At 44.9% G+C, this 22,968-nt stretch overlaps 1 protein-coding gene across 5 annotated transcripts in view; it reads right to left on the bottom strand.

Annotated features, from left to right (window-relative positions):
- Positions 1 to 22,968, bottom strand: part of LOC126184790 (band 7 protein AGAP004871-like) — a 489,046-nt gene that overhangs the window by 146,354 nt on the left and 319,724 nt on the right. The gene's annotated exons all lie outside the window — the stretch shown is intronic.

Here is a 22,968-nt window from a genome sequence, read left to right as displayed (position 1 = left end):
GTTTGGGGTAATAATAGTGGGCTGTTTGCCTGGGTTGTCTGCTAGCGTAGTGAAAGGTGTTTGCCACTGCAAAGGGAGGTCTGGTTCGTTTTCAGTTCTAATCTCGCTGGAGGCAGATAGACTACCAGTAAAGCAATTTTAAGAAATTCTCGCGCCCCCAATACGTTTTATTGCTACCTTTATTCTGTACCGGCGCCCTGTGGATATAAATATGAAACTCTTGTAGAACTTCATACTTGTTACTGCCTACTTTTTCCGTTACAGTCAATAACTGAATTGACTTAAGTGTGGCACTGAATGATTTTTAGCTGAATTTCGTTATAAATCTTCACGCATTGCTAAATTTGCACACTTTCATGGTAGGTCAGCAACGGTAATCCAGTATGGCTGGTCTGAACGTTGACACAGAACGTTTCGCGGCCGAATGCACATAACATTTTTCTGATTCGTAACTATCTGGGGTACTTTGATTTACTAAAACAGTTGTGCTATCTCGATAAGTTTAAATTAATTTTTATTAGTTCAGTTCATACTAATTAGCGTTTCTTCTTTCATTTATATCTTATATTTACGTGTTGTGTTTAACACACTAATCAGCGTTAATATAGGCTTACACATGACTGTAAACAGTCTGACAAAGTTAGAATAGTTTTCCAATTTCACGCCTGTGCGTAGTATGTTGGTAGCACTTGGTCGCCTTGCCTGTTATGCTGTGTAGCAGACTTTAAAGCTGTGCGGATCAGCGTAACGAAAAGGCGAGGGGTCTCGTTCGTTTTGTCCATGACTGTACATTCTTACTATCGCACACATTTCCAAACAAAAATTGTGTACAGTATAATTTGCTGTTTTGTTTTCTTCCTCGTATTCTGTTTTCATAGAAAACAGAAAAGTTGTAGTTATTGGTTATCGTCTTACGATTAGTAGATTGCTACGGAACCACAATTTGCAATAACAATAAACAAGGTTCGACGTCAGAGAGGAGGAAGAAGAGGAGATGGAGAGTGGGGTGAAGAAAATGGATATCGGGGGGGGGGGGGGGGGGAGGAGGAGGAGGAGGAGGAGGAGGAGGAGGAGGAGGAGATAGAGAGAGGGGGAGAGGAGGAGACTAGGGCTTATATCCCATTCCCATTCATATTCAACAACTACGAAGCATTGCCGCGTTCGCTATTACCGCTACTGTATATGCACAATAAGTACCATTTCGTTGTTTGCTACACTTCCTGGTGTTACAGTTATAATTTTCTGCTCAATTTTGCCGTAAGAGGGGGGAGTTTTTTTGTATACTCAGTGATACTGTAATACACTTTTGATCACCAAGAGAGCAGACGCATTGATTACGGTACTAGACCCGTATTCGGGAGGACTGGGTTTCAAATCCCCATGTGAGCATCCAGATTTAGGTTTCCGTGCTCTCCCTAAATCGCTTTAAGCGAATGCCTGGATGGTTTCTTTGAACGGAACGCGACAGTTTTCTTTCCTAATCCTCGCCCAGTACGGGCTTGTGCTAGGAGCCTAATTACTCGTCTTCGACTGGACGTTAAAGCTTAATCTTTCAGCCTTCCTTTCCTTTCCATCAATGATATTCCTTTAAACAGACGTTAATAGGCCGCAAGATTATAAATTACGGTACAATTCAGTTCTATATCGAATGGTTTAATGTTCTGATGCAAAGGATGGTTATAACTCTACTTGCGAGGGCCCCCATGAAAAACGGGTGATCGTAGGACAGCGAAAACTTTGTGGGAACATTAGTAAGGACATGCGGAAGAGAAATAACGAATAAACCACTGAAAGGAGCACATTTTAATCTTTACATGACAGCGTAACATATGTCAATTGCGTACCATGTTTATGTTCCAGATTACAAACGTTGCTCAATGTGACGACCATCTGCATCCTCGACAGCCTGAGACCACACTAGAGACAACATTTCACAATTGTTCGCAGCACTTTCCGAACGGTGGACCATGGAATGTTCACCTGACGTGGCACAACTCGTGCACTGCTTGGAGATCGCACATTGTGCCGATTATCATCCACGGAAACAGCAACTTCAACAAGTTGTCACACAATTGGCCGTCGGCCTCGTCCAATTCCCAAACTGACACTTATTTCCAACTTCCGAATCATGTTCAATCCCAATGCGGAAAGTGGACCTCTCTGTAATCCTTTAATGTGTACATACTTGGGAAGAGCAGTAGCACTATTGCTGTTGTTCTGACAAAACAACTTTACGAGTACAGCCTTGATCACCTTGTCCAGACCCATTCTGACTGCCTGCAACTGATGCTCGTGTTTCAGACCGACGGCGGGGTACCAGTACCTGCGCTTAACGGCAAATCGTGTCACAAGCACCAATAACAACACAAGTGCTGCAGAGCACAGTCCGATAATCATTCCTATAAAGTTGGGTGGCATTATGGTAAACATTTTTCCGTCTAAACTGGCTCAAGTAGCAAAAGTTTAATTATAACCAACCTGTATGCAATTCCTTATGCCGAAACTTCTCAAGGCCTTTACACTTTTAATTCCAACTTTTGTTTTTAAGCCGAAACCTCTTTCAAGTTTGTTTAACTTTAAGTTGTTATGACACTATATATATGGTATCAGTCAATACTTTATAATGCCCAGGGGCGGTTTAAGGCGCATGTGTCGTCATTAGTAGTGAAACTTGACACGTGACGCTATACGATAACTGAAGCAAATCTGTTCCAAGAAACATGAATCAGCAAACTAATCATTTACGATATAACTGAGAGTGTGTGGTTACGAGCCGTCATTTGCTTCAGTATCAAACACTGTCCTTGTAAGTATTTGCAATGTAAAATTACTGTTAAATCCCATCTACACTACTGGCCATTAAAATTGCTACACCACGAAGATGACGTGCTACAGACGCGAAATTTAACCGACAGGAAGAAGATGCACGAACAGTTCGACGACGTTTGCAGCAGCATGGACTATCAGCTCGGACACCATGGCTGCAGTTACCCTTGACGCTGCATCACAGACAGGAGCGCCTGCGATGGTGTACTCAACGGCGAACCTGGGTGCACGAATGGCAAAACGACATTTTTTCTGTTTACAGCATTTCGATGGTCGCATCCGTGTTTGGCGACATCGCGGTGGGTGAACGCATATTGGAAGCGTGTATTCGTCATCTCCATACTGGCGTATCACCCGACGTGATGGTATGGGGTGCCATTGTTTACACGTCTCGGTCACCTCTTGTTCGCATTGACGGCACTTTGAACAGTGAACGTTACATTTCAGATGTGTTACGACCCGTGGCTCTACCCTCCATTCGATCCCTGCGAAACCCCACATTTCAGCAGGATAATGTACGACCGCATATTGCAGGTCCTGTACGGGCCTTTCTGGATACATAAAATGTTCGAGTGCTGCCCTGGCCAGCACATTCTCCAGATCTCTCACCAATTGAAAACGTCTGGTCAATGGTGGCCGAGCAACTGGCTCGTCACAATACGCCAGTCACTACTCTTGATGAACTGTGGTATCGTGTTGAAGCTGCATGGGCAGCTGTAACTGTACACGCTATCCAAGCTCCGACTCAATGCCCAGGCGTATCAAGGTCGTTATTACGGCCAGAGGTGGTTGTTCTGGGTACTGATTTCTCAGGATCTATGCACCCAAATTGCGTGAAAATGTAATCACATGTCAGTTTTAGTATAATATACACTCCTGGAAATGTAAAAAAGAACACATTGACACCGGTGTGTCAGACCCACCATACTTGCTCCGGACACTGCGAGAGGGCTGTACAAGCAATGATCACACGCACGGCACAGCGGACACACCAGGAACCGCGGTGTTGGCCGTCGAATGGCGCTAGCTGCGCAGCATTTGTGCACCGCCGCCGTCAGTGTCAGCCAGTTTGCCGTGGCATACGGAGCTCCATCGCAGTCTTTAACACTGGTAGCATGCCGCGACAGCGTGGACGTGAACCGTATGTGCAGTTGACGGACTTTGAGCGAGGGCGTATAGTGGGCATGCGGGAGGCCGGGTGGACGTGCCGCCGAATTGCTCAACACGTGGGGCGTGAAGTCTCCACAGTACATCGATGTTGTCGCCAGTGGTCGGCGGAAGGTGCACGTGCCCGTCGACCTGGGACCGGACCGCAGCGACGCACGGATGCACGCCAAGACCGTAGGATCCTACGCAGTGCCGTAGGGGACCGCACCGCCACTTCCCAGCAAATTAGGGACACTGTTGCTCCTGGGGTATCGGCGAGGACCATTCGCAACCGTCTCCATGAAGCTGGGCTACAGTCCCGCACACCGTTAGGCCGTCTTCCGCTCACGCCCCAACATCGTGAAGCCCACCTCCAGTGGTGTCGCGACAGGCGTGAATGGAGGGACGAATGGAGACGTGTCGTCTTCAGCGATGAGAGTCGCTTCTGCCTTGGTGCCAATGATGGTCGTATGCGTGTTTGGCGCCGTGCAGGTGAGCGCCACAATCAGGACTGCATACGACCGAGGCACACAGGGCCAACACCCGGCATCATGGTGTGGGGAGCGATCTCCTACACTGGCCGTACACCACTGGTGATCGTCGAGGGGACACTGAATAGTGCACGGTACATCCAAACCGTCATCGAACCCATCGTTCTACCATTCCTAGACCGGCAAGGGAACTTGCTGTTCCAACAGGACAATGCACGTCCGCATGTATCCCGTGCCACCCAACGTGCTCTAGAAGGTGTAAGTCAACTACCCTGGCCAGCAAGATCTCCGGATCTGTCCCCCATTGAGCATGTTTGGGACTGGATGAAGCGTTGTCTCACGCGGTCTGCACGTCCAGCACGAACGCTGGTCCAACTGAGGCGCCAGGTGGAAATGGCATGGCAAGCCGTTCCACAGGACTACATCCAGCATCTCTACGATCGTCTCCATGGGAGAATAGCAGCCTGCATTGCTGCGAAAGGTGGATATACACTGTACTAGTGCCGACATTGTGCATGCTCTGTTGCCTGTGTCTATGTGCCTGTGGTTCTGTCAGTGTGATCATGTGATGTATCTGACCTCAGGAATGTGTCAATAAAGTTTCCCCTTCCTGGGACAATGAATTCACGGTGTTCTTATTTCAATTTCCAGGAGTGTATTTGTCCAATGAATACCCGTTTATCATCTGCATTTCTTCTTGGTGTAGCAATTTTAATGGCCAGTAGTGTAACTGGACTCTAATTTCACTCAAGGCCTACCTTAACAAGAATGCGATGCTACTCAGCACGTTACATGTCAGAATTTACTCGTGAATTATCTTCTCATGAAAAATACATCTTATGTAGTTAAACAGTCTATTACGTTTAACATGTCACCGTAAAAAATGTGTTTCTGACCCGTTTTCTCCGATATAAAGTGAAATAATTTGTAAATTATGTAATTTTAAAGTAATTAGACAAAAAGAGAAATTTGAAACAGGGTGATCGGAAATTACCGTTACAAACTTCTAGTACTTGTAGAGGGGAATGATTACATAATATGTTGAATAGGAATCCATGGCCGGAAACGTACTGTTTCTGTTCTACGATGGTTTCAGTTCAGATGCTTAACTCATCCACTTCTGCTTGAGGAATTGAACTATGCGTGATGCCGAACATTTATTACGTAACATCGAAAGGAAGCATAGCGAAATATTAATTTATCACTCATTCACTTTTGTTTGTATTAACATATAAACATTACGTGTTTACATTAATAAAAAAACGAACACAGCGTACTGTACATAGAGGACAGTACTGATGCATTACAAGAGCGACTCGCGATGTGGCGACCACCACCGTTGTTACAGACATTGTACCTACGAAGCATGTTCTGATACACACTCTCCATCTCAGGTGGTGTCTCTTCAGTTTCCAGAACTCGTGCCAGCAGATCTCACTCTCTCTACAGGAGTCGCGTAAATTAAGCTTTGCATACGATCCCACAAGGCAGACGTTAAGTGACATCAGGTGACCGTGGTTACAGCGCAGTGGTTATCACGCTGTACTCGCATTCGAAAGGACTTCGGTTCAATCCCCCTTCTTACTATCCTGATTTAGGTTTTCGGTAATTTCCCTAAATCGCCTACGGCAAATGCCTGTTGTCCTTCGAAAGGGCACGGTCACTTTCCTTCTCCGTCCTTCCTGAATCCGAGCTTGTGCACCGTCTCTAACGACCTCGCTGTCTACGGGACGTTTAACACTAATCGCCTGCTCCTACCTCCCTCCACGAATACAGATCATATGAAACGCGTTTTATGCTAGCGTAGTGCTGTGTTTGTGGAAAAGGAAAATCTCCTCAGCAAGATTCCGTAAACCGCGATTCTGTGTAACTGAGACTGCTCGGCGGCACCCAGATACTACGTTCCTTGACTTCTGAAAGGCATTCGATACAAGTCTGCAGTGTTGTTTAGTGGACGAAATACGAGTATAGGGAATACCGCACTAGCTTTGAGACTGGACTGAGGACCTCCTTGCAGCTAAAAATCAACACTTCATTCTTAGTGGGGAGTAATCATCAATGTGAAAGGACATACGGACTTGGACCAAAAGTCCATTACTGTTCACTATATTGGATTATTTAATGACGTGGCAGATAGCGTTGGGAAGTTCTCGAGGCCGTTAGTAGATGATGTAACGTGAGGGTACCGAGCGGAGACACCCCTACGTTGTCAGGGTGGCGTTGGGGAACCTGTAGAGCATCTTCCGGCGCTAATAAAACATAATCAGCAATATACATTTATTCGTTCTTATCTACAGTTCAGTGGTTTCTCATCAGCGTCGTACTAATGACAAAGTGAAATTCCAGCGAGTTGGCTGGTAAGGTCGCTGCTCGAACAATTAGGCTGAAATCTTGCCGGCTGACGTCTGATAATCTGCAGGCGAAGCCACAGCTTAAGATTATGCCGCCACACTGTTACATCGTCCTCGATACCGCTCCGGAAGACGTCGATGGACCGCGGAGACCCATCGGGATGTACCGCGCTGTCGGAAGTCATGTAGTCAGCTGATCCTGGCCCTACTGGGCAGGTAGGCGCCGACACCCGGAAGTGCCTGTAGCGACGATCGGGAACAGAGGCGCCGGATAGCCATCTCACTCAGTAGTGACGAAAATGTTAGTACGATAAGCGTGGTAGGCAGTAGCCAATGCTAGGTTCCACGAGCGGCAGGTCGTTTTAACTCGAATGTTGTCTTCTCGGGAACAGGAAGCAGCGTTTTCACGAGAAGTGCTGGAACGTCTAACAGATGGATGTCACAACACCGTAAAAATTATTGAATCGGGTGCTTTGGTACGAACGCCAACGATCCCAATGACCAACTGAATTCAGAGCAGCAGAACTGTGGTATTTAATGGAGGCGGGCGGGAGGCAATAAAGTGAGGCTTCGTTTGTTACTACCGAATGTGGCCCGCTTCTTAACTAGTGATGAGTGGTCCTCCTCCTGCTGTGTTCGCTTACCAATTTGTTACAGACTCTTAACTGCACTGCCAAGTCTCTGAAAGGTGTTACTGATGCGAGGTAAAGCTTGTTGCTTCATGTAACAAGAACAACGTCCGTCCGTCTCTCTCTCTCTCTCTCTCTCTCTCTCTCTCTCTCTCTCTCTCTCTCTCTCGATTGGCATTTTTCTGAATATGTAACTTGTGCCTGCGGATTGGAGCCGATGCAGCGACGTGTGCCCATGTACGCGACCGGTCTAGTATTGACTGTTTCTTTCTCCTGCATAGCTATGTCACCACCTCTGCCTGTTGTCACCTGTGGCTGTGCTAGAGCGTACTTCAGAAAAATTTTAACTTCTCCCCCTTTTCTACTCTGTGGCGTAACAGTACGCAAGACACAACGTCCGAAAACTGAAGCGAAATGCGGCAAGATCTGAAGAGGACTGACGCTTGTGTCAAAGGTGATTAGTTTTTAATGTCCCGTCGACAACGAGGTCAGTAGAGACGCAGCACAAGCTCGGATTAGGGAAAGATAGGAAAGAAAATCGGAAAGTGTCCTTCAAAGGAACCATCCTGGCGTTTGCCTGAAGCGATTTACGGAAATCGCGGAAAACCTTTATCGGGATGGCCGGACGCGGGTTTGAACCGTCGTCCTCTCCAATGTGAGTTCACTGCGCGACCTCGCTCGGTGGTTTTGTCAAGGACTGGCAGTTGACCCTTCACATAACTATTTATCGTCTCGCACAAAAATAGGCGGAAAGGTATATTACTGCTCGATCGTACGATTGAGGATAAAACTCATCAAAGCCGTAAGAACCATGAAATATTTGGGACTTACCGTCCTAAAGTGGAACTGTCACATAAACCTAGTTGCAGGAAAATAACATACCAGCGGAGATTCACAATAAGAATGTAATGTAAAAAGTGGCAGCTTACAAGAGCGTACTTCGGTCGATTACTGGGTGCTGCTCGTCATAATAGGACAAAGGAGTACTGGCGGTCTTTCTTACCACGCAAATGGAACAGAAAAACGGAAAATTACGGTAACCTAGGCCACGCACGGTACGGGAGCTCGCAGAATAAAGGTGCGGGATCAGATGTGAATTTTTTTCAGATTAATCTTAGACCTGCACTTTTTATTTTACTCAAGCCGATTCTACTCACATGTGCCATCTTTACATTGTTTAATGCTTTGTCACTTACTACAAAACCTAACACAAAGGAATCGCTGTTGAATTTGACTCACTTAGTACGGAATTAACTATATGCTTTTCATCAATATACGAAGGGCAGTCAATAAGTACGCAACACTTTATTCTGAAAGCAAGTTGGTTTTCCTCAGGATTACAATACACTATATTATTCCCCACGCTTCCGGCTACAAAACCCTATTCTTTAACAATCTCTATTCAATACGACAGATTTATGCCACCATACTAGGAGGGCCTGTATGCGCGCATAACACATTTCTACTGGTCGACATCAGAGCCACCATCTTGCTGCGTCAACATTCTCCCCATAATCCGTATACTGCTTGCGGTGGAGTGAATCCTTCATTCGGCCAAACACTTCTCTTAGGCAGTGAGGAACCCAGCGGGCATACACCTTTAACTACCTCAAATGGTGCATTAGTGTGTCAGCACTGCCAAGAGAGGCGTTCAGTTGTGCAGCGAGGTGTTTGATTGTGATCCGTCGATCACCTCGAATGAGAGTGTCCGCACATTCCAACACTGTATGAGTCACAGCTATGTGCGGCCGGCCGGCACGGGGGAGAACGGGCGGGTTTGCATGACCTAGTTGCGATGATGACAGACGCCTCGCCCAACGACTCACCGTGCTTCTGTTCACTGCCAGGTCTCCGTAGATATTCTGCAAGCGACTACGAAAATCTGCGCTGCTCTGGTTTCCCGCCAAAAGAGACTCAGTGACGGCTCTTTGTTTGGAACGGGCCTCCGTTACAGACGCCATTTTGAAGGCCACGGATAGCGCCGTCGTGTATCGGAACTTATATGAAACTAAAGAGGCTGAAGCGGGAATATTCCACAATGTTCCACAACAAATTCAACATTTTTTCAACCGAAATTGGCCGAGAAAAATGTGTGTGGCATTACTTGTTGAACGCCCCTCGTAAGATACCCTAAATGCTATTGCCTTCTTATCTTCTCTTCCCCCAATCGCTAAACTTCGGTATACTCGTTCCACCTATGTCTTAATGAGAAACGGGAGTTCGGGCTCAATATGTACGAAACTCACTTTCATACTCCATCAGGGCATTCTGGCGATGCAGACAGTTTCAAGAATTAAGCAGAAGCGTTCGTTTGGCGGTGTTAGCGAAAACAGTGAAAAGTGTCAGAGCAAGGCTTTCAATGAGTTTCCTGCTCAGTATCTCAGTTCTGTATCTTTGCTGCACTTCACTTCATGCAGATTGAAACTGTGTGCAGCACATTCCATTCTCGCGCCAAGCATGCACGGTTCATTGTACACAATTTCCCTGTTTTTGAGCGAGCTCTTCCAGCTACAGCCTTCTAAATTGATTGCTGATGTTATCGCCAGTTTGTCAGTTACATTCTTTGTCTGAAGGAGCTGGCGACATCTACAGGAAAATAGTTGTGGATTTCAGAAGATTAGTCGAAAAACTGAAGCATAACGCCGAACATGGTATCAGGCCGTGATGTACGCTAGCATAAAATGAAAACTGAACATCCCGAATAAACAGATCCACGTATGTAAAATTTACTCTCGTATTACACAAAAAGTAAAGTACACAGGTTGCCCCAAAACAACACTGACAAGCTTTAGGGACAGATTCCTTATACCAAAACAAAAAAGTGGAAAATATGGGCTCTGAAATGCATACACCTATTCACTTACCACCTTCGATAGTATGGAATTCACTCCAAGCTCTCTGCTTTTCATATTTTGGGAGTAGTAGTATTGCCAAACAAGAAAAAAATGCCTAGTAAACATTGGCTCTAAATTGCATTCCTTATGAGCTATGAGGATTTTTTCAGTAGAAGAGATGTGTTTCACACATAGTTCTTAAAGTATGTATTTTAGACCCCATGTTTAATGGACACTTTTTTGGTTTCGTCTATACAACATCCTCCCAAAATATGGAAAGCAAAGTCCTTGCAGTAGAAGAGATCTGTTTCACAGTATCGAAGATGAACATGTATTGAACCGGGTACCTAGCAACGACGGAGAGGCGTCGTCCCCGCCGTAGCCCTCAGCGGTACACAACTCCACAGCGGGCTACAGCAGTCCACTGACCCCACCGCCGTCCCACACCGAACCCAGGGTTATGTGCGGTTCGGCCCCCAGTGGACTCACCCAGGAACGTCTCATACGAGACTAGTGTAACCCCGAATGTTTGCGTGGTAGAGTAATTATGGTGTACGCGTATGTGGAGACGGTGTCTGCACAGCAATCGCCGACATAGTGTAACTGAGGCGGAATAAGGGGAACCAGCCCGCAATCGCCTAGGCAAATGGAAAACTGCCTTAAAAACCATCCACAGGCTGGCCTGCACACCGGACCTCGACACTAGAGTGCCGCAACGCTCAATGTTTGACCGGTCACGGCTCGCCTGTTGACGGGGGGACCGAGCCGCTCTTGTCCGGCCCCATACGACTCGACTCGATCACGTACTCGACCCATGTCTGTTGTCCGGATTCCGGGCACGCGGATAACCGAACATGACCGGTCACAGCTGACGTCTCACCTCTCCTCGCCCCGGCTCTCTGCACTGCACTGTACAAATCCAACGCTTCTCTTCTCTTCTCTTCTCTTCTCTTCTCTCTCTCTCTCTCTCTCTCTCTCTCTCTCTCTCACGTAACTTGTCACACTTTACAGTTGTTTGCAACAGAAATAAAATTATAGTTATTGTTGACTAGCAGTAAATCACTAACGCGTTCCGGATTTAATTGCCTGTGGCGGTTTGTTAGTAACATGCCGGCCTTACTACATTATCTTTCACTAGGTGCGCTTGTTGCCGGGATACATAAAATACGTCTTGCGACTGCTACCAGGCCTGGCAGATCTGTTTCATGTCTGCTCCACTACTTTAAGATGTCATCATCATCTCCGGGGTGCATTAAAATGTAGAGATCTACTTCATCTGCTGCAGATGATCTGTTGTTCCTCCATTCCTTGAAACGATCTCTCTTTCTTGGTGTTGATGACACAGTACTTGAAGGATCTATGATACTAACTGGATTGTCGGTTCTTTTTCGCCTTCTAATTCATCTGTGGCCTCTTTAAATGGTCTCAGAAAATTCGCAATTGTTCCTGTAAGCTCATTATCATATCCTTGCAATCTGTAAGCGGAGTCCTTTTCCGTCAGCAAAGCAGCAACTTCGTTATACTGAGTGTGTAAGGATTCCAGCATAGCGTACAACCTGTTCCAGCGTGTGCAGACCTCTTGTTTCAACGGTGATTTCGAAGACGAGCAGAGGCCACTTTTCTTAATGCATTTTGGAGTATTTATTGTTGGTGCGATCTTCGGAACATGATTTAACAAGAAGTTATCTTCATCGAAAGTATGGCTAAGTGCTGTGTTTATACAATGAGCAGCACAAGGAATCCTTCGTGATTTTCCAAAGCCTTTATTACATTGGCACTCTGGTCAGAGAAAAACAAAACTGTGTAACATGTCCGGCGAAATGTCCCAATCAGCCATCCTCTCTTCAATTTCTTTCATGATATTTACTCCCGTCTTCTTAACGTCCAGTTCTTGCAACTGTGTTTCTTTAAATGAGTGGTTCCCGACTGGAAACACAATAATGTGGAGCAGTTTATGCACGATACGTACCCAGTAGAGGCGCTGTTTTCGTCTACAAGCAACAGAAATGTACTCCATACTTGGCTTTTTAGACCTTCCCGTTTTTTCAATGTGTAAACATTAGTTTCAATCTTACGTCTTACTGCACTGGCTTCCTCGCGCTGCATGGTTACAGAGAGAGCACAACATACATGACAAGCCCGTACTGGCTGCAGTCTCACACGGATAATGACACGTGTAATGTGTTTGAAATTACGTACTACGTATTCGGTCACGGCTTCTATGCTCGGTCGGAAGAACTAAAGTGCGCTTCATTTATGTTGGCGGCCGAGTTTAGGTTCGTTCTGCGCATCTGACGTCACAAAACACAGTCAGCCAATGAACAGAGAACGACATTACCACATCTCGACTGCAGTGCAGAGCATGGACGAGTGTCTTCAGTTTTAGAAACGTTCAGTCATAAATAAAGTAATAGAACAAAAGCGATGTCTTGATAGCAGACATTCTTTTATAGAAAGTTTAGAAAAAGCATTCTTTATACCAATTGCTTCATACTCTATTAATTAATTAAACCAAACAAGCAATAAGACTCCTAATTCAGGCGATAGCAAGGAAAGGTGTTTGTATCACTCTCACGAACCTCTTTTTCGCAATAAAGAGCAGCGGTAATTGTTTATTTCCTATTATACTTCGACGAAGCGTGAGTAATTGATGGTCATACCAACAGTGTTTGTCAGTATTTTGCGTGACATGTTATAGTCCTCCCTCATGGCGTTCTGCAGTCAGACGAGGTGCGTTAGCGTAACGGTTAAGGTGTTGAGTTAGTTAAGCGAAAGGTTATGAGTTCAAACCTTGTGCGATGCTTAACATTTTCATTATTTAAAAACAATATCGAAGTGCCTTACTTCACGAACTATATTCGTTTGAATGCAATTTTTTGAAATTTCTAGTGCTTTGTCTCTTCATTAACCCTTTCGCTGCTGCAGACACGTGCTCGCCGCATTCCGCGCTGTGCGCGATTTTGTCATCACTGCACTGCTCGCCTGTGCAGACACATGGTGTTCCCACTGCTTTGACACACTTATCATTCGATTTCACAAAAACTATTTGGCCCAAAAATTTGATTTTTACACGTTTTCTTGACTGATACCTTCCCCCCATAAATGACTTAATTTTGTTTCGATGTTCAACGCAATTATTATGCAGCATTAAATGTAGTAAACCATTGCACGAAATTTTGAAGAGTTTGCAGAGGTAGATGTCCATAGCGTATACTTTCCGTATGGTCGATTTTAGTTGCCACAATGTTGAGAATGAAATGTGGACAAGATACCTAAATTTCATATAAAATTTACTGTATAACAATATCTCATTTAATTTAAGTACGACATAGGTGTCGTATGTAATATTGAGAAAAATTCCGTCTTTCGCGACTGTAATAAAAGTATTATTTACACCGAACGCGTTTGGCTTTAATTTAAAGCACTTCAATCAAGGAAAGATATGGCACATACACAATGGTACTCATGTTCTCTTTCTTGTTTTTGTTCTACAGTCGCAGTTTTACCAATGGTACTGAAATATATTCCTCTTCTGCAACTGTAATAAGGGGCTTATTTAGACCAGACGCGTTTCTCTCTTTTGAAGCATGTTCAGTGGACAGTATTTTGTCTCCTCTATTGCCAAGTCACCTTTCGTAGTTTTGTGCTGCGGTTACACAATATTCAACGTTTGTGTTGGCAGATCAGTGTTTTAGCAAATAAATGATGTTTGTGTGTGTCACATACAAAAATTATATTTGACATAACTCAGAGCACTTCACTGATAGACGGTATATTCAAGTCCTAATGTTTTTGTAACTCCACAGTTTTGTTTAATGTATTTTGTCTACTTCCTTTTGATTGATTGAAGTGCTTTAAAATAAAGCCAAACGTGCTCAGTGTAAATAAAACTTTTGTTACAGTCGCGAAAGACGGAATATTTCTCAATATTACATACGACACCTATGTGGTACTTAAATGAGCTATTGTTATACAATAAATTTTATATGAAATTTAGGTATCTTGTCCACATTTCATTCTCAACATTGTGGCAACTAAAATCGACCATACGGAAAGTATACTCTATGGACTTTTACCTCTGCAAAATCTTCAAAATTTCGTGCAATGGTTTACTATATTTAATGCTGCATAATAATAAATGCGTTGAACATCTAAACAAAATTAAGTCATTTATGGGGGGAAGGTTTCAGTCAAGATGACGTGTAAAAATCTAGCTTTTGTGGAATCGATTGATAAGGGTGTCAAAGCAGTCGGAACACGATGTGTCTGCACAGGGGAGCAGCGCAGTGACAAAATCGCGCACAGCGCGGAATGCAGGGAACACGTCTTTGTAGCAGCGAAAGGGTTAATGCGGCCGTAATGGCTTTACTTCATGAACTGCACGCTCCCCCCTAAACGTAAGCTTGCGAACTATGCTATACTCTGGCGCTGCTTCTATTGGCGCGTGCGTCGTGTGCAACTGGCAACGCAGCAATCTCCCGCGTCTGGGCGGGCATGCGCGAGCCGCCAAGATAAAAGAATTGAACTATAGTGCGGGCAGCCTATCCAGTTAGGGTGTGCTCGCCCCATCTCGTATTTTGTGCTCGCTTACTCGGTCATGCAGGACTCAACCCGACACAAATCCGCCCGGGCGGATTTGTGCCGGGGACCCCGCCTTCCCGCTCGCGAAGCAGCGTGTTAGACCGCGCGTCTAGCCGGGAGGGCAGCCCATGTTTACTAGACCCTTTTTTCTTGTTTTGGTGTAAAAACCTGTCCCTAAAGTTTCTTCCTATTTTTTGTGGATACCCTGTATATGATCATAAACACAGTCCGCCCACGATAGCTGAGAGATCAGCGCGACAGAATGTCAATCCTAAGGGCCCGGGTTCGATTCCCGGCTGGGTCGTAGATTTTCTCCGGTCGGGGACTGGGTGTTGTGTTGTCCTAATAATCATCATTTCATCCTCATCGACGCGCAAGTCGCCTAAGTGGCGTCAACTCGAAAGATTTGCACCCGGCGAACTGTCTACTCGACGGGAGGCCCTAGTCACACGACATTTATTTATCATAAACACAAAGCAAATAAACACACTGTCTTGGCCAAGAATTTCAGTGCTGGTATAGTCTCCCTTAGCTACAATTCAGTCCAGCAATCGAGCGTAGATATAATTAAGAGGTGGCTTGTGCGCATCTGACAGACATTTTGGAGGCAGCGTTGGGTAATGTGAGAACAGTGTGCTCGGACACTGCCCAGAGTTGTAGAAATGGCAACACAGCCGACTGGGTGATGTCCTTGACGAATCAGCAGTGTTCACGAATCTCTCCGCAAACACGATATTTATACAGTCCTTATAGACTGCCGTTCCCCCTCTCAATGAAGTTTGAAGCTACCCCAAATATTCCGGTAACTGCCTCTCTCCTGGTCACCGCGTACTCGCAAACGACGATCACTGACGTTGAGGCAGAATCTAGTCTTATCACTAAGCACAAACCTTCGACACTCACCCCTCCATTTACATCTTTCATCACACAATGGAAAGGGGGTTGCATAGTGATACGGCGTGACCGGAAGCTGGGCAAATGCACTCTGGTTCGTAGTTCACCTTCCAACAAACGCTTCCTGAGGGTTCTACATGACATTCTGGGTGCATGTCAGTCTCTGTTTCTACTGAGTTCGCCGCAAAAATCAGTAATGATTCCGCATCTAACGCCGTATTTGTGATTACCTATCAAGTGCGTCCTCCTACATCAGCAGCACCAGCACAGAAACACAATCGATCTGACATGTTCAAGTAATAGTCAGTTTTGCAAAAGAGGCATCTAGCACACGCGCGCTTGTGAAGGAAGATTCGCATGATCGGCCTTCTGGTGCCGCACAGCATCATAGAGAATCATGTCAGAAATACGGTATTAGATGCGGAACCATCGCTGACTTCTCCGGCGAACTCAGAAGAAACAGAAATCCACATTGCACCCAGAATAGCAAGTAGAACCCTCAGGAAGCGTTTGTGGAAGGCCAACTATCAACTACGAACCAGAGTGCCTTTTGCCAAGCTTCTGGTCACACCTCATCTGTCTCCAGACACGTCTTCGGACTGGAATCTTACTGACTGGAGTAGAATCGTCTACAGTGGCGAGTCCCCGCTTCCAAGTGAGCCCCGATGACCACCAAAGACATGTCTGGAAACGCCCCGGACAGCGGTGGAATACCAACCTGACTGTCGCCCCGGACAGCTGTGGGATACCAACCTGACTGTCGCCCGCCATACGGCTCAACAACCGAGGGTGGTTGTCTGGGGTGGCATTTCTTTTCATAGCACGGCTGTTTTGGATGTCATGCGCGGCACCCTTACAGCACAGTGGTACGTCGATTATACTATACGCCCCATTTTGTTTTACCCAACTCAGTCGTAAATGAGCCGACTGAGCATATCCTAGGCATGTTCGATGGGCGACATGTCTAAAGAACGTGCAGGCCAGGGTAGGAGAGGTGTGACAGCCTTACACGAATCCTTGTGCATCCCTTCCCACAGGTGGGAATATATCTGTTGAAATATAATATGCATTGTTGCCTGGACGATGGGCAATAACGAGGTCTCCGAAATCTCCCTGAGACTGTGGTGATTGTTGTTCACATCGTTCTAGAAACCCGGGACGAAAGATCGACGTTGAAGCTAGAAGAGTTCCTAACCATCACACTTGACATTTACCCGTTATATTGCTCAACAATTAAAAGGAAGGCAAGGAAGTGGCTTAAGGTCGCGTCCATACAGGAACACCGCATCGCGCTGCGGACCAACGCGCAAAGGTAGCGCAGAACGGCACACACCACGTCAGAACTATTTATTTATTTATTTATTTATTTATTAAGTTAAAACCTGCTGCCTGTTATTATACAGCAGGTCGTACATTGTGTGATTTAACATGTTCTTCCATACAAATTCATTATTATTACAAGTACATTTCTTTCTTTTCTTGAAAATTTTGCCGGCCGCAGTGGCCGAGCGGTTCTAGGCGCTTCAGTCCGGAACTGCGTGACTGCTACGGTCGCAGGTTCGAATCCTGCCTCGGGCATGGGTGTGTGTGATGTCCTTAGGTTAGTGAGGTTTAAGTAGTTCTAAGTTCTAGGGGACTGATGACCTCAGATGTTAAGTGCCATAGTGTTCAGAGCCATCTGAACCATATTTTTGAAAATTTTACAAAACATATATAAATTAAAAAAACAAAAATATATATAATAAGTACAAACGCATACAGGCAATTTTGTTTAAACTTGTTGCTAACTTACATAATGATAGTAATGAGATACACAATAGGTTGTGGATGTATTTTAATTTATATTTAAAAGTGTATTTAATGGAAGAAAGAAGAAATGGAAATTTCACTTAGCTATGATGTGACAGTTCTTCCCTTTTTATACCTTCTGCGTGTGATTACGTCTGTTAAAAATTTGTTGTCTTGGCAATAGTTAGGTTATAATGTGTTTCCGAACTTAAGATAACAGTGGAGATTAGGAGTTGATTTAAATGTCATAGTCAGCTGCATCAGGTGGGACGGCTCAGTAAAACTTCTAGCTAGTCACACCTGATGCAGCGAAAGAAGACGAAAAGTCACACCTTCAGATAGTGTTACATTCTCTGAAATGTTACAACGAACAGCTGCACAGAGAGGGTTTTTTTTTTCAGATTAATTCGACGTAGTGTTGTAGAACCTTCCCTTAATTTTGTTATGTTCGTCTCGTCTCGTCTTCTCTTCCTGTCTATGTGATGTAGCATCCGATTCCGTATTTGTGCTTGTGTCAACGGCAGAACCGCACAGAATGGAGCAGTCTGTTCGTACGAGTGCCGCGCTGTTTCAGCGCCTGCGCGCGCGTTAATAAAAATGGAAAACGAGAAACGGCACGCGCAAACGAACCATTTCCTTTGGTGCACAGACAGTGTGCGGAACTTGTGGAGAGCGGTGCGATTTGACGTACAAACCGGAAGCGCCGGGCTGCGCCCAACCTCTCTCCTTGATTTTGCGGGCCGTGACGCGGCAGACATGGAAGTGGCTTTAGTGTTTAATGTACCGTCAGTGGAAACTTCAGAAGTAGACGCTCGGATGGGAAAAGCAATCGGTCAAATTAATTTCAAACGAACCATCCCAGCCAGCCGCGGTGACCGATCGGTTCTAGGCGCTTCAGTCCGGAACCGCGCGACCGCTACGGTCGCAGGTTCGAATCCTGCCTCGGGCATGGATGTGTGTGATGTCCTTAGGTTAGTTAGGTTGAAGTAGTTCTAGGTTCTAGGAGACTGATGACCTCAAAAGTTAAGTCGCATAGTGCTCAGAGCCATTTGAACCATTTTTGAACCACCCCAGAATTTAACTTAATCGATTTAGGACAACCACATAAAAAATAAGATTTGATGGCTGGAAGGAGATTTGAACCCAGCTCTTTCTATATGCTAGTCCAATGCATTAACTTTGATCGGTCAACAAAAATACAGCCTGTCAGTCTGCAGTCACACAGCACCTTCTAATATTCACGCAGCCGTCACTCAAGGCAGGTTGAAAATGTGTTATTTGAAAGCACATCAGCGACTGAGCTCACGTTCCTATTTCAGTCCGAGGTTTTTGTGGCTTCCGGACGGTGAACACCGATGCAGGCGCCGCCTGATCGTCGACGCAGATTGATCCACAACCGTTGCAGTGCTCCAGGGCGGAACTAACATTGTGGACGAAGCTGCACACCTATAGTTATGTGCCTTGCCATGTCGTGGTCATGTTGTGTATCATTCGACAGTGCGAACGATCCTCTTCTATCCACTAGTTCCTAACACACATCACTGTCGTTTCAGCATGCCGAGTACAAGGCGTTATGTCATAACCTGTCGGATTGACTTAGTTGACGCAACGCTGACATTTCATGTAACTGTTCCCAACCGCCAGCCTTATTCTGCGACCTTAATCACTTATTTTCTAGTAAAGTGTTCTCTACATTTTCGGCATTTGGATTCACTGGGGCCGCACTTTTGGGAGGCGTAGTTTTCACAGACGTTGGTGTATGTCTGACTACATGTGGCACTTCTTGAACTTCTTTGCAATGAACTTGTTGGTTGCCCAGTCTGGCCATGAAGATTTCAGTTTCATACCATTTCAGTTACTTATGATGGCTCGGTTTTTGCCACGTAAAAAGTGTTCCCATACTACGTTAACAGGTGTTGGTAAAAAATTTAAATGCGAAATTTCGTAACTTTCTTTAACAAAAACCAAACATTTTTGTGATCTTCTTCTGTAGTACATACCTTCGCTAAATTGTGTCTGTCGTTAAAAATCCATTCTAAAATTTCTTATAAAAATTGAACCAAGGAATGAACGTCAATTTCTGGAAACATCCCAGATGTTAGGCAAAGTATGACTTCCAGGTCAGTGTGATGTGACTGAGTCATAAATAGATGCGGAACTGCGCAGTGGCAGTTTGGGTTAGCACTGTTCAGCGTTTTATTTTAGCAGACTACTTTATATCCGGAAAGAAACCTATCAGAAAAGAGAAAGGACAACGTTGTGAACGACGGTTTTTGAGAGCACACATGGAAGAAATTTAAAAGTCTTAACAAAAGAAAATGTGAAATGTGGCTTATTATGAAAGACTGTCAATGTAGTGCAACATTGTCATCTATTTATAAATTTGTTGTTTATACAAAATTGTGGAAAAAATCGTCTTATAATAGCGTAGCGTTGGCGAACGAAGGAATTTACTAAAAGACTGGCTGTGAGGATAATAGAGTCAAAGTATGTTTGCCCAAAAACGCTGCACTCTGAGACATTTAGAACAACACACTGAGCTCAGATGGAACTTAAATTTAAGAACACATCTGTGGAACTGAATAGAGGTGAAACTTCCTGTATTCGTTTTTGTTATTTCTCTATGAAACGTCCATCACACATGTGATGAAAGACTCTCGGGTTTCCAGCTGGCTGACAGTGCTGATATACAGCGACGTTTCGCCGAATGTCATACGTATCAGGAGATGAAACGTAGCGACTTATTAGCACTGTCACCTGCCTAGAAACCCGACAGGTTTTCATCAGTTGTACAAGCCAGGAAAGCCCATATTAACACAGAAGTCCCTCAACATTTTACACTCAGGCTTCGTTCATTATTGAGAAGCCTATAACTAACACATATGCGGGAATGTAGAGTTGATAGCAAATTTGTCGAGCTCCCGGGGAAAGAAACGTCAGGCTGGATACTACCGCAAGTTGATCGGAATAACAAATGAATCTAATATCCAGAAACACAGCATACTAAGTAACAACTTCCAAGCAAATAAAAATATTACGTTCCAATTTACCATCCTTTCGATATTAAAGTCATTACAGACGAAGGACAATTAAATTGGATATGGACCTGGGAGGAATTGGTCGTGGTCTTAGTCAAGAAATTGTCCCGAAATTCGTCCAAAACAATCGATAGAAATCATTGTGGATCTATATCACGACGCTAAGATCGCACTGGAATTTGCACTCTCTCTCTCCTTAAACACAAATTAATACCATGTAGGACTCAGTGCGCTCACAACACAGATGAGAGCACGTGGTCGTAAATGTAGGAGCGAAGTGATTCTACAGGGAAAGCTGAAAAGGAAATCCTCCGAATTGTTTTATGTGAAAATTCTTGATGCTTGTTAAATATAACAAACTTTATTAACATTCTACATCTTTATACTTAATGTGTAATGTGGTCTGGCATTGCCATGCTGAAGGGCATACATACTTCTGTGTGGACGAACTCTTCGGATTCGAAACTCGATTACAGCACGCTGTTTCTCACGCACTGACGTAGTTACGTTACACTCCGCCATGTTGAACGTTACAATTCGGAGCCCTCTAGCGGCAACGGGCTGCAAATCTGTACACACGAAGAATAAAGATGTATAATGCTAAAAACGTTTGTTTTATTTACGAAGGTTTAAAAGTTTTCATATGAAAAGTTCGGAGGCATTGATTTTGAGCACGCCCTCGTATTTGTGAGTGACACGACTGCGGTCGCTGGTGTCGGCAGTGTGCAAGATTCAGCCCACGACAGCAGTTGGTGGCAGACCGCTACAAGATGACATTCCTGGCAACTGCCCGTTAGCTGTTAGTGGGTACATGGCTTGGCATACTTCCGTAAACAGGGAACGTTAGTCCCTGAGGAACGGATGCGGCGGAGCGGCTGTCGTTAGAAGGAATGTTCCCCACGTCCGGAAGAACTTGGCAACCATACCAGAAAATTCCGATCACTGTTTCTACGGGATTTGTTTGGCGGATTAAGATCGTTCAAATGGCTCTGAGCACTATGGGACTTAACATCTGAGGTCATCAGACCCCTAGATCTTAGAACTAATTAAACCTAACTAACCTAAGGACATCACACTCATCCATGCCCGAGGCAGGATTCGAACCTGCGACCGTAGCAGTCACGCGGTTCCAAACTGAAGCGCCTAGAACCGCTCGGCCACCGCGGCCGGCTGCGGATTAAGAAGGTGGACTCAAGATGACCTTGTGCTCAGTTGCATTAAACCGAGAGAAAAAGAGAGAGGCCAGGAGAAAAGTCGATTCATACTGTATGTGAACGTAACAGTCAAATGGATGTGTCCACACTAGACGGAACATCAATACGACGTCACTTCGCTAAGCCCTGCTCGGAGTGGTGAACGTGGAGTTATAAAATGTATTAGACTAGCGACTATATTAGATTGCATTAGCGGCAAAAGCAAAATTCATTACTGGTGTTTTTGAAAAAGACTGAACTGTAAATTTTCCACAAGTTTAAGGAGTGAAAGAATAGGAAAAGTGACTCTAACCATTTCAAAATGTCGACATATACTTGCTCGAAGAGATGTACACATACAAACACATCAAACAATATTTAGGAGGCAATACGTAGAGCCATTTTACCCTATTTAAGCAACGTGATTTATTTTCTTTCCAAGCATTAAATCATGTTAAAAACAACAGCATTTTTCTGCTTCGGTAGAGCAACTGTATCACTGTTAAAAAAAGGTTATTTAATGAAAATCGTTCCATCAATTTATGTTCTTACTCATTGCCAGTGTAGGCTTTTTCTTTCACCAGGTATTGTTAAACTTAAATCATTTTTCTTCCATTTCAGATATTTGAGTTCGGTTTTGCAAGAACACTCATAAGAAAAATATCCAGTTCCTCGTAGAACATTCACAACGTGCCTTTAAAACAAAGCGAACAATAATATTATGATTAAGAAGACGGAAAAGCACAGAATCCGCGCCTCTAAAACACGAGTGGGCGGGGCGAAAATACGTAACTACCGTTCTCCCCCTACCTATGTCAACGTTTAAACTTTCTTCCCGTAAATACTTCACGTTGACGTTCCCTTCCTTTGCGTCCCGCCATTTGTTGACGTTACGCGTGAATGCCGCAGTTTGAGGTGTTTTGACGTTCTGTTCGTTGACGACCACTGTGAATCGACTTGAACCCTTTTGCGAGACGATTGTGTCCGGTTGGAGCCTTGGAGAACATCATGTTCAAAGAGTGCTGTTGTTGTCCAGTGAAGACGGTTGACCAGCCGCTGCTGCTAGCCTCGTCAGCTACTACACACTGCTGCTGACGGTGTCGTGGCTCAACAGCCGACACCTCCGGAGGTGTGGCATGCCCGCACCTAGCGAAGGACGGCAGAAACGTGCACAGTCCTGGTCGCTAGGGATGGGCT

The sequence above is a fragment of the Schistocerca cancellata genome, chromosome 4 (genome assembly GCF_023864275.1).
Source record: "Schistocerca cancellata isolate TAMUIC-IGC-003103 chromosome 4, iqSchCanc2.1, whole genome shotgun sequence".
NCBI lineage: Eukaryota > Metazoa > Arthropoda > Insecta > Orthoptera > Acrididae > Schistocerca > Schistocerca cancellata.
This window is presented reverse-complemented; position numbering and strand designations above follow the sequence as displayed.